At 46.8% G+C, this 13,298-nt stretch overlaps 1 protein-coding gene across 5 annotated transcripts in view; it reads right to left on the bottom strand.

Annotated features, from left to right (window-relative positions):
- The window catches only part of ANO9 (anoctamin 9), a 586,191-nt gene that overhangs the window by 127,885 nt on the left and 445,008 nt on the right, over positions 1–13,298 (bottom strand). The window lies entirely within an intron of this gene.

The following is a 13,298-nucleotide window of genomic DNA, read 5'->3' on the forward strand; positions in this document are numbered from 1 at the left end:
TATATGTCTCCCCTTTTGAAGAAAACGAGCCACTACCACTGGTATCATCTTGATGAATAACTGCAGTATCTCCATTCCATAAAATTTAGGGAGATTTGGCTCCCTCAGGGAAGGATGATCCATAATCATAAAGACCTGCTTCCTCGTCCTATTGGAAGAGGAGGGTTATAGAAGATCTTAGAGGATATGTACTGCTTCCTTCTCTGCTTCCTTCTCTGAGCACCCCCTTTTCCTCTAGGCACAGAAGGAGCAATCCTGTAAGTTTCAGCAGTTTGTGAAGCTTCAAAATCATGCAAGGGGCAAGATCTGGTCTTAATATGAAACAGCCACTGGGCCTTGAAGTCCCCTGGACCATCCTTAAAGACATCATGTCTTTCTGCCTACCTGCATTTGCACTCTACGTGGTTTGTCAGTTCCTTCCTATTAAAGTCTAGGTTGAGTATTTTCATCTTTACTTGGATAGGAGGAGTCAAGCCTTCTCTGGCATCTGAGGTCCACCATAGTTTTATACCCAGTGCAGTGGTGTTAAGTGTGCCCTAGGGCACAACTAAGCAATAGGATGTGTGTTTATTTACACTGATTCAGAGACAGCTAAAAATCTTTCTGACGATTATGAGAAACAGCAGATAGGAAGTAAGCTAAGCCCTAGTCAACGACCTTTTATAGTTTCTGCCTAGTGATCAGGGGTGGCTCTTCTACTGTGTTGGGTGAGCATTGCCCCACTGCTGCTAACCAGCAGAGGCAACAGTCAAAAAGAAAATGATAATAAAATAATTTAATTAGCATTAATTTTTTCACCTTTGTCTCTGCTGGGTAGCTGAGTCGCGGGGCAGGACCATCCTCCTGAACTTCAGGAGGAGGAATTGTGGGCACTACTAAGGGTGCATGATGGATTGGCTGGCCATCTCTCAGCATGAGATAACCACTCGGATTGGCATCTGGAAGCCTGCGCAGTACCCACCAGTCCGAGGATGGGGAGAGGAAGAAGACGGAGCGGACAAAGCGCCAGGTAAGCCGGTCTTTTTCTATATATTTTTTTAATGTATTTATGCCCCCCCTTGCCGCCCTACCTAGTACCATCAGGAGCAGCCACCACTTCTAGTCAGGATGTATGGATGAATTCTAGCTCACCTTGGTCGGTGAGTCCAGAACCGGAATGTCCTCATCTATCACTGTAAAGACAAAAGTGCATGGCTGATGCTATGGAGGTTGCAGGATCCAGGCGCAATTTTATCAGAGGATGGGTGGCCCCACAAAAGGCTCAATTTAGAACTATAGTGAAGTAGGTATTCATCACCAAAGGCGATGCAGCGGGCGCAATTAAATTTGTTTTATTTATTTATTTTTATACTTACCTCTGTTCGGCCATAATCAGGAGTTTACAACCCCCCCTCGCCCTGCCTCACCGCCCGACAGCACTCTCTCCAGGAGCCGCTACTGGCCCTAAAGATGGTTGGCTGAACAGGGGTCTTGTTATGCGAGGTAGATCTGCCTGGAGACATTGTTGCATGATGCTGTGACATCAAGATGGGTGTCCGCAGGACAGCTGGAATTATGAGGCAGGAGAGGACCAAATTAAGGGGCAGGTTTGACTAAACTACGCAGCAAAAAGGCAAATAAAGCATAAACTGGGCATAGTTTCTGACAATATTGCTTCATTATTTTACTTTTTTACCGGTTAACACATCCTGGCAAAGGTTTCACCTCATTAGTATCATTTTACCACCTAACAATAGAAATTAGTGACTGAAAGGCAACAGGCCTTCCACTGGAAGGCTACATTTGTATTACCCTTTGATCCATGTCATTTTTTTGGTTAAAATATGCAAACTATGCAGCAGAAGATGGACTATATGGCTAGTGCGGAAATCAACAACTATGCGGAAAATCCTGCTGTCACAGAATTGCATCATTTCAATGGTGCTCGGCATATGGCAGGTGTGGTTGAAATGGATGCTAGAGGAGTACAGATCCAAATCAGCCACACTACAAAGATTTGAAGGAAATGGGCCTTAAAAAAGGTCCCTAACAGGTTCGGTAGCTAATTCCTTGACAATAGTGCTCATCACATACCTCTTTTATAGTGTAAGGGAACCCTGAAGAGGTGAGGCAGTGAAAATAGTGACCTAGGTTCTATAAGATTCACTTTCAATGCTGGTGCATCCTCTGTCAGTGATGTGAATTGAGAGAGGCCAACTGGTAACTAAGATCAAGGATTAGTTGATAGTATGGAAGTGAGCAAGCCTGTAGGAAGAATGCCTCCTTTTGGATGTTATCATGTGCATGATACAGGGAAACTATGATGAGGAGATTTTGTTTGGGATCCAGATCCTCCATGACTCTATACCCCATGACCATTGAGTCCTGAGTGTTACTTGTCGACCGACTGGCCCCAAAGCCACCTACTCATAAAAGAAAGTCACTGGCCCAAAAAGGCTAAGATTGATGAAGAATGTATTCGGGATCAGAGTCTTCTCATAAGCTAGATCACTTTAGGGACCATAAAATGCAGTCTATACTAAGAAAGAAGATTCCCTCTTCTATTTTATCAGAGCAGAGTTTCCAGCTCACATCTTGTTTCAAATCACTGACTGAGATAAATGGGCTTCCAAGGGAAATAGTCATAGAATCAAGGAGAAATGTGCTTCTGATATTTACTAGGAAGTTTTGACTTGGTCTTAAGCCAGCCCTAGAAGGGTAAACCATAACTATTAAGTCACTCAAATGGTGATCTTGATGGTCCATAGACCTAACTGAGTTTGAACTGTCAACAGGAGAAGAACTCTCAGCACCATAGTTACCATGAAAGTGGTTACTAAATTATGGCACTGGAGGAGAAAACTTAAGTGGTACCTTAGGAAGTTGTGGTCTTACTTGTGAATATATCCTTTAAGAGAACCTCGGATCACTGCTCAAAGTTGTCATCCTGGAACTTGAAAAAGCAATGACAACAACACATTGTGGATGGAATGCTCGAATTAAGCTAAACCACATTTAGGTCAGTCTAAGCTGCTTAGTCACTTAATTACTGAATGAGAATGCAAGCAACTGAAGACCTGTTTCTGGTCTTAGTGACCCTTTACAGTGAAGTCTAGCTTGTGCTATAAAGTTAAGTGACCTGAAACAGAGCATAGTTATGCCACTTAGGATGGCAAACGAATAAAAACCAAAAGAGACGGATAGAATTAATAAATCATGCTAACCATTGGTAATTACCCTGGGTGCATTCCTCCATGTTTTGCTCACTGTGCAATTACATACAGAGACAAACAAGTTGTAAATGAATCTTGACCCCTCCTGAAAATGGTCAATCCAGCCCAAACTGCTAGGCCAACACTTTTATCAATGGAAACCCAAGTCCTATTTCAGCGTTCACCCTTTCTGCCTTCCGGTAAACCTCAGCTATAAACAAGCTTTGGTAATGCCATTTTGGCACTCATGTATGGGGCATCTTGAAGCATGCTTCGTTTAGTGGTCTGATTCATTTAAAGGTTTTCCATAGTTTAGAAATCCATCAGCTTTGTGACCCAAATAATCTTTCTCCATAGGGAGACAATTTCCTGTAAGAATAAGACTTTTAGTGGTTTGTGAAAATAAAGATCCGCTCGCTTGAGACTGCTTGAGGCTCGACTGTAAAGATGAAAGGTCGATTTAAATGGGGTCTGTTATGGCCAGCGTCACAGAGTGTGCAGTAATAAGGGGGCTTGGCACTGGGTATCACAAGCACAAAATGTGTATGTCATCTTAAAACAAGCATTGGCATAGCCAATAGGTCTCGCCTTTGGGACCTTTTAAGTGTTTCGCCAGAGCTAGGCTGACTCTAGGCTCCACCTAAAAAGCCAGTTCATTAGTGAGACATGTATGGCGCAGCCAAACAAACCCACGTATAGGAGTTGGCAGAAAAATGCCACAGGGCGAGTTTTAAGGGAAAAGACACAGCAGAAGTTATTTTAAACTATGAAGGATAGCATGAGCAGGTTTATTTGAAATGAATACTAAAAGATTAAGTTCTACTGCGCAGTTCCGTTCAATGGGAGCGAAAGATACAGTTTTACTAGATGCCTGTTTAATTGACAAAACACAGCGTTCCTGATACTCCGGGGCAGGGCTATAAGCGGGTCTGGTCCTGCCAATGCTCAGTAACTGGCAGTTTTTAAAAGTAGGTGCTGAGACGGGTTCTCTATTTTTGCCCTCCCCCTCAGGATAAAAAATTAAATAACTTACCTGTAGTAGTACCACTATTCACAGTTTTTTTAGGCAACTTCAAAGAGACACTTTTTTCTGTTCTATATAGCGCAAACTCTGCCTAAGATATTGGTGCTCTTTACAAAAGCACCAGTTACAATACACAATGATATATTCATTGTGTGACTCACAGGCTGTTGTGCCGTCAGGCTTGAACCTTCTCTCGCGGCTCGAAAGTCGGCAGCTTTAGCCTTACACCACTACCTCGCCCACAGGTAGAAAGTATTTTTAATATTGTATACAATGAAGCCATAGTTGTTGCTTATTTGTGCTATGCAACTTACAACCATTGACAAAGCAAATAGTCCTGGCTTGTTGTAGGTGTAATGTAAGGACAGAAGAAGCAAAATGCCAGGGCAGCGGACAATGCAAAGTACAGATTTTTAGCTTAAATGACGCAAAAGCTGCATTGGTCAGCCTCAGAAGCGGCAAAGCAGGGAAGCAAGAAAGAGAAAAGGTATTTATTTATTTTAGGACAACCATAGTAGTAAGAAAAACTGATCAAACTCAAAAGACAGGAGAATGCCAGGACACACAGAAAAACAATAACTGAAAGAACAGGTAAAAAGTCATTGTTTTATATTGTGGGTTTGAAGTCAAATGGCTATTACTTTGAGTCTGAAAACTATCTACCTTCTAATAGACGCTGTAAAAAAGAGTATTTGTTTCTAGGATCCAGCTATTTTGAGAAAGCAAAGTAAGATAAATAAAAATGTCCAAGACCATAAAATTAACCCAGGTCTTAAACCGAGATTATAAGAGAGGTCTGCTGATTCTGCAAAGGCCAACTCTGCCAAATACACCATATCTCCAGCTCCTGGGAAAATAAAGGATATAGAAAACTCCATGTTACACATATCAGTTTTAGTCACTGGACCAAACAGAAGCTCAAGGCAGCTTCAGAGTATCATGGATAGAACAAGCACTCCTTCATGGTTATCTTTATAGACAGAATCAGAAAGCTCTACCCATCTAACGCAATAACTTCAAAACAAAGTACAATTTACACATGAGAGCAGTACCACACGACATATTGCATATACTTCAATGGGCCAGACACCAGCAAACAGGTACAGACAGGTGAGATGCAGTGGAGCCAAAGCAACACTCCCCATTATCTATTGCCCAGGTCTCTAGACACGGTTGCACAAGAATTCCGATTGCCTTTGTTCATCATCTCTCAAAGTACATCCATTCCCCTCCCAGTGCTCAAAGCTCCCAAGTACGATGGAATGATCGGAAACGCTCTCAGCGGAATTCAAAATTTGCAAACATTCGTGACAAGAATTTTCAATTCTATTAAGGACAAGGAGGCGAGGATTATGCTTTCTCATTTCTTTAATGAAATGCTCAGCAGCCAATCAAAAAACAGAACTACAAATCCCATGAACACTTGGGAATGACCCTAGAGGAAACACTATATAAGGTCCATAAATCAGTCTTTCTTCCTCTTTCTTTGGGTAATAAGTTCGGCATCAAAAAACAATCCAAGGTAAAGTAACAGCATCAGCTCCAAGCAAGCCGCCGAAATCCACAGGATCTTGTAGACAAAGGTGGAAGTATCCGGGATCCGTGCGCAAGGAGACAGAGGAGGCCCATGAGGCGTAACAACCAAATCACTTCTGGTCAGAACCTGAAACAGAGACAGAGCCGTAATATCCCAACATCGAGAGAATAAGATATACAGGGGAGGGAAAAAACAGAAAATTTCACAACTGTAACAGTATGCAATTTTATACAGTACATGATAATATCAAGTAATCACAATCCGGGTGGGATAATCCTCGCCTCCTTGTCCTTAATAGAATTGAAAATTCTTGTCACGAATGTTTGCAAATTTTGAATTCTATGTCAGGACAGGAGGCTCCGATTATGCTTGTTCAAAGCTCGTCTACCACTACAGAGGCAACACTAACAATAGGTTTATAATAGAATTGCTTGAAAACAGAGTCCGAAGACCAGTCTGCAACCTTCATGATGTCAAACAAAGTTACACCCATAGAGAAGGCTTTGGAGGCCATTGCTCCCCTAGCAGAATGCGCCCCAAACACAGAAACATCAATGCCTGCCTCGGACATAAGCCAGCGCACCCAGCGAGCTAAGGTAGCTGGTGCCACAGGGCGAAAAGGCTTCTGCAAAGCGATCAACAGCTGACCTTGCATATCTGCGCGCAAAGAAGCGGTACTCACCTCGTAATCCTTTAAACATTGTACAACACACAGATTGGGGTGATCCGGGAAGGAAGGATACGTTATGGATGAGGTGTTAGTTTTAGTCCTTCGAGAGAGAGTGAAAGTAACACCTTCGGGAGTGAAGGAGCGGCCCGCCAGGTCTAAAGCCCGAATATCCGAAACACGTTTGCAAGAAACTAAGCATAATAACATTGTTAGTTTTGCAGACAACTGTTTCCGGGACAATAGAAGATTAGAAGGCCAGGCCTCCAAGTATCGCAGGACAATCGAAACATCCCACAGAGACACGTACTTCGGTGTGGGAGGTTTCGCAAGGCGAATTCCTTTCAATAGTTTGGAAAGCAAATGATGTTCCCCAACAGGTTTACCATCAACATGGATATGACCCGCCGAAATGGCCGACCGAAAACCATTAACAGTCCGGTATGCAAGACCAGACGTGGCCAAGGAAGTCAAGAAATTTATGACTAGACTGATATCCGCCGAAACGGGATCAACCTCCCGTTGAACACACCAATCACTCCAGCGTTTCCATGCTCCTCGTTACCGCTTGTGGGTTTTGGCACACCAGGCGTTACTGATGAAGTTGGCAGATTCGCTAGAAATGCCTGGGACCGACCAACGATCCCCGAAATTCGCCACGCTAGTAACTGGAGAGTGCCGGCGAGAATGAGGGGATGCGGATATCCGAGAGGATCCTGCAACAGATTCCGCTTCTGGGGAAGAAGGAGAGGAGGCGCGCAGCACATTTCCAGGAGAACCGGGAACCATGCCTGAGCTTTCCACAAGGGAGCAATCAGAATCAGCTCCGCTCGAAAGCGTTTGGTGTAAGCCAGGACTCTGGGAAGCATCATAAACGGGGGAAACGCATAGTAAAGAGTCGAGGGCCACTGTTGGAGAAAAGCATCCGTGGCCAGAGCTGATGGGTCCGGTCTCCAGCTGTAAAACTGGGGAAGCTGCGTATTGAGGCGAGATGCAAAAAGGTCTAGGTGACACTGACCCCATTGATGAAGAATGGTGCGGAAGATTCGAGGGTGAAGTCTCCAGTCGCTGTAGTCCCAAAGATGACGGGAGTGCCAGTCCGCCACCTGATTGTTGCGGCCCGGAAGATACTCGGCAATAACTGTGATCTTCCGGTGAAGGCAAAATGCCAAAAATCCTTGGCAATCTCCGCTAAAATCTTGGACCGTGTCCCGCCCAGCTTGTTCACATAGCGGACTGCAGAAACGTTGTCCATCCGGAGAAGAATGCAACAATTCGCCTGCAGGGGGGAAAAACACTGAATCGCAAAGGAACCCGCCAGGAGTTCCAGGCAATTGATATGGAGAGATAACTCTTGGGGTGACCAACGACCCCCCGTCGAGATGGACCCGCAACGGGCTCCCCAGCCCCATTGACTGGCATCCGATTCGATCACCAGTTCCGGAGAAGACCCGAACAGGGCTCGACCGTTCCAGTCCTCCATGTGGTCTAGCCACCATTGCATCTCCATCCGCACTTCCTCTGAAAGGGGAATTTGATCTGAATAGCGGAGACCTTTCCGGAAATGCTGGATTTTCAAGCGTTGCATCGCCCGGTAATGTAAGGGACCCGGGAAGATCGCCTGAATGGAGGACGCCAGAAGGCCCACTACACGCGCCAACGACCTCAACGACACAGTCTGTCTGGAAATAACAGACGTCAACTCTCTCCTGATGTAACGGAGTTTCTGGTTGGGTAAGAGTAGTTGACAAGTCAACGAATCGATCCGAAAACCCAGAAAATCGATAGACTGAGTGGGAACCAAAACCGATTTGGGCACATTGACTAGAAAACCCAGAGATTGTAAAAGGGTGATGGACCACTCCAGATGCTGTAGGAGCTTGAGAGGACAATCTGCCATAAAAAGAATGTTGTCCAGGTAAATAATCAGTCTGACCCCCCTGGAACGAAGATGCTCCACTACCGGCCTCAGCAATTTCGTGAAGCACCACGGTGCTGACGAAAGGCCGAACGGGAGAACTTGATATTCGTACCACTGACCCAGCCATTGAAACTGGAGGAACCTGCGATGAGGACTGTATATCGGGATGGACAAATAAGCATCTTTCAGGTCCAGACGGACCATCCAATCCCCTTCCCGAAGGAGATCCCGCAGAAGATGGATGCCCTCCATCTTGAAATGCCTGTATACAACCCCGCTGTTGAAGTCTTTCAGGTTGAGAACCAGGCGAGATCCGCCTCCCTTTTTCTCCACCAGAAAGACTGAGCTGACAAAGCCCTGAGGATGGCGTACTGTTGGAACAATCGCCCCCTTGCTGAGGAGTTCCTTTATCTCCTCCGACATACAAGCTTGAGAGTGACTTGAAAAAAGCATAGGGGTCGGCAGACGGGCTTGATGAATTGGGTGATAGAACTCGATCTTGAACCCTTGAACGGTGTCCAGCACCCAAGCATCGCTGGAGATTAAGCGCCAATTGTTCAGAAAAAACTTTATCCTGCCCCCCAGCATCACATCGCATGCTTGAATTAGGCTCACCTGTAGCTCCGGAATCCTGATATTGTCCCTGGTGGCCACCAGATCTGCCTTTGCCGTACTGGCCTTTTCCTTTCCGGGAAGGATAGAAGTTCGCGCGGGTGGAGTAACCGGAGTCGTACTGACCACCGCGCTGCTGCGAAGATCCTCTGTGGGACTGCTGCTGCGACCCGCGGCCGAACGACCGTCCCCGTCGTCCGGCCTTGCTGAAAACCGGACGCATGGCCCGGCGCAAAGACGCCTGTGCCTTGTCAATGCCGCTGAAGGCGGAAACAAATTTGGTCAATTCCTTGAGGAATGGTTGACCGAAAAGAAGGCCTTGCGCCTCCGGACCGGCTTCAGACGTAGCTAATTCAGCCAACTTCGGGTCTAGTTTGAGGAGAATAGACCGTCGCCTTTCCGCAGAAATGGCGCAGTTCACATTGCCAAACATGCAGACAGCTCTCTGAGCCCATTTAATTAGTTCGTCAGGGTTGACGGTCGCTGAAGCCTCTTTGGCCTTGAAGCCCAAATCCAGGATCTTTGAGAGAGGGCCCAACATGTCCATTAACTTGTCCTGACAGGACCGCCACGAGCGGTCGAGACCTTTCTTAGGGTCCTTGGAGTACTTCTTGAGGTACGTTACCATCATGGGGTCCACCTCTGGGGTTTCCGCAATGTGGTCCGCAAGATCAGGTCTCGGACACTCTGAGCGCAGACGAGCCCTGACCGGCGCCTCGAAAGGATGGGGAACGTGCGCCTCAAGATATGCGGCCACTGCCGGAGCTGGCAACCAGGACGTGGAATTAGGATGGATGATATCCTCCGGTTCAAAATTTAAGAGCAGGGGACGCTCAGGAGCGTCAACGAAACGCTCCTTGCGGAGACGCTTCTTTGGAGGCGAAGAGTCGTGCTCAGAAGAGGCCTGAGCCTGGTCTGACTCATCCACAATATGTGACGCAGAAGTCTTGGGTTTGTCGGAAGACAAGGCCCGTGCCAGCCTTTGAAAGTCCGATTTATGCGGATTGTGAGGAGATTTTGCGGCCTTTTGAGAAGGTGGCAACCACCCTTGCTGTACAGCATATTCATTGAGGTGACGTTTCAGAGGGGTAATGGCTCTAACCAAGGCCTTGTTCACCGAAAACTGGACACCCTTGTCCAACTCCTCGACCAGGTTGTACTCCATGGAGTCATCCTCCTCCTCGTCATAATAGCAGTCATCATCTGCGTCGTAATACTCAGACATTGTATGTTATGTTATGTTATGTTAAATTTAACTTATAAAGCGCACGTACGCCCGTAGGCTTCATGGCGCTGTAGGAAGTTTTCAGAAGCACAACACAACAACAGGAGGACAACTTAGAACATCTAAGGATAGGCTTCCCTAAAAAGCCAGGTCTTAAAGGCTAGTCTAAAGGCTAGAATATCCTCGTGTGACCTTAAAGAAGCTGGCAAGGAGTTCCAGAGGGAGGCAGCAAGAAAATGAAAGGAGCTGCCGCCCTGATGTTGTTTCCTAACAACCGGCACCGTGAGCAAGCTTTTGTGACCAGAACGGAGGTTGCGAGAGGGGACGTATCTGGCAAGCAACAAAGTAACAAGGTACAAAAATGAATGCCCACTAGATGACTGACGTAAATATTGAGTATCAGTGATACCAGTAAGGGGGAGTGAGAACCCCAAAGCAGGCCCAAGAGAGGTTGGAAAAAAAAATACCAAACTCCAGAAAAAATAATAGAACGTGGAGGGAGAGAGCCTGCCAACAAAAAACCACTCTAGGCAGAGCCTATGCCACAATTATCAGCCAAAACACTTCACTGTGCTCCGGCGTAGACGGGGTCGAAAGTTCAGGGCTGTGGGCGTGAGCGCTGGTGAGAAGCGTTCCTTCACTCGACCGGCGTGAGGCGAACAGCCAGAAACCGGAAACAAGCAACGCGCATGCGCGACGTCGCTGCCGCTGAAACACCGGTTCGAGAGCGCTCGCGCTCTCCCAAGAAGCCGACGACCCCTGCTCCCACTCCACCAAAGCAACCGGGCACAAGGACGCGGCCAGGCGCAGGGAGGTGAACACACGCTCCCAGGAAGACACGTCGCCAACGGACGCAGAAAAAATATCGGTAATGAAAACCAAACAAGAGTACACAAGCAACGCGCAATAAAGCACAAGCAGCGCAATATAAGGCAAGTGTACACAACCAAAGCAGAGCAATCACAAGTAAAGCAATGCAAGTAAGGTAAAAGAGACTTAACTGGCTGCGGAGCAGCAAAGAAAGAGGAAGAAAGACTGATTTATGGACCTTATATAGTGTTTCCTCTAGGGTCATTCCCAAGTGTTCATGGGATTTGTAGTTCTGTTTTTTGATTGGCTGCTGAGCATTTCATTAAAGAAATGAGAAAGCATAATCGGAGCCTCCTGTCCAGACATAGAATTGCTTTTGCTTCCGACAACTGAAATCCATTTATGGACCTTCACATATAAAGCAGGCCGTGCAGCATGCTTTCCTGATGATGAACTGGACCCCTGTGCGACGCTAACTAGACTCGGATGCCCACAAGCACCATTTATTTACCACACGGTAGTAACAATCTTCTATCAGCTTTCAGGGCATCACAGCGTGGACGGATGGCCCAGTGACGCACATCCACAACAACATAAATATAACACAAAATCCACGCTTATAGACCTCCTTTCTCATTCAATAATCCTTGGTGCCTCGGCCACGGAGAGGAGCTGGCCCTTGCAGACCACCCGCTGCACCTCACAGGCCGACACATTGTACAGCTGCCGCCACAGAGGCTTCACTTCCACCAAGCGTGCGCGTCCATTGGAGCTACAAGCTGTGAGACAACTGACAGCGGGAAGGGGCGGGAACAAAGGGAACGGGAAAACAGACAACGGGAGGGGGCGGAGGATGGCAAACACGACCAAGGGGAGGGGGGGCAGCAACAGGAAACTAAAAAGCAAGAGCTAAACTGTTCTCCCTACTGTTGGTGTTCCTGACACGCTACCCTTGCGCGCATCCTCCATGCTTAAACTGCGCGTTCAATAAAGCATTCCAGTTTGAAGTTGCACGCGCTGCACTCGCGCAACTCAAATACACTCTCTTACCACGCACTGGACTCGCACGTGTGTTTTATGTGCATTTATCGCACGTTCACTAAATAAAACTAAGCTGCTGCACTCGTGTATAAGTTATTGTATGCGTCGTACTACATCTAAAAGAAGCATTTTAAACAAAAAATACAAAGAATTACTCCACAGATCTAACAATAAAAACAAGGATGCAAACTTTCACGAAAGTGAAAGCTAAAAAGACAAGTGGCAGCAAAAGTGAAAGCAGCTGAAGCGGGAGTGGTGCGCGCGTGCTCCGCTCAACCCAAAACACGTGAGCGCCATCTGTGACCAAATAACGCGAACGCGATAATTGGAAACAGATAGTGCTGCTGTTCGCTCCCGCAGACCCTAGGCCACGGCAGAGCGAAGGAGGGCCATGCATCCGCCTTTGCCCAATTGTGTGCTGTCTTTCTTAGAAAGACGCACGCAAAGGCCAATAGGTGTGATTTAAAAAAAGAAAACACGCACAAGCGTGTGTTTACAGTTGAAAAGCCCTTCCTTAAAATCTTGCAGAGCAGAGCATGCACGCTGGCTCAGGCAAGACCTAAAAACTGCCATGACTCACTAGAGCGGTAGCATTTAAAACCAATTCTAAACATCATAGTTGGAGGCAGGTGGAGGGGGACAGGGATTCGGTTCCAGGTTAGGCCAGAAAATAAAGAGAGCTGCCAATTGTGAAGCCACTTCTGATTCCCTAAAGCAGAATAACATGACTGGGATTGGGACGGGAAGGAACTTTAGGGAGCGAAATCTGTGAAGAGTATGCCAAAATCTTTCATCTTGCTGCAATTTCTTACTACTCACCTCGTAGCTCTGGGCATTCCATAGGTATGGTCGAGATGGGAAAGCACCTACCAGGACTTGTGATTTTAGATTTTCCACTGACTTTCTAGTACGTCTCAATGCTTTACCAGTGGAAAAGGCAGTGCTACTTTCATCAGAGTTATGAAATCTAAGAGGGCTATTTACAATAAAGTGTGTATAGTGTCACGCCAAAATCAGTAATGCTGCACGCTGACATTTTTTTAACCCCTTTTCTGCGGCCGCGATTTTGGGGCAGTGCGGCACTTCCGCAAAATGGGCGGGCCGCGTCGGCCATAGGCCGACGGCAGCACTAGCGAGGTAGTGCTGCCGTCGGCTAACGGCCGACAGAAGCAGGCAAGGGGTTAAACACAGGGATGCGCTGTGTTTGCAAAAATATGGCGCGCCCCTGCATTTTTCCTAGCACTGGCGCTAAAAAAGCTGCCTAGCGACA

This window comes from Lissotriton vulgaris, chromosome 2_1 (genome assembly GCF_964263255.1).
Source record: "Lissotriton vulgaris chromosome 2_1, aLisVul1.2, whole genome shotgun sequence".
Lineage (NCBI taxonomy): Eukaryota > Metazoa > Chordata > Amphibia > Caudata > Salamandridae > Lissotriton > Lissotriton vulgaris.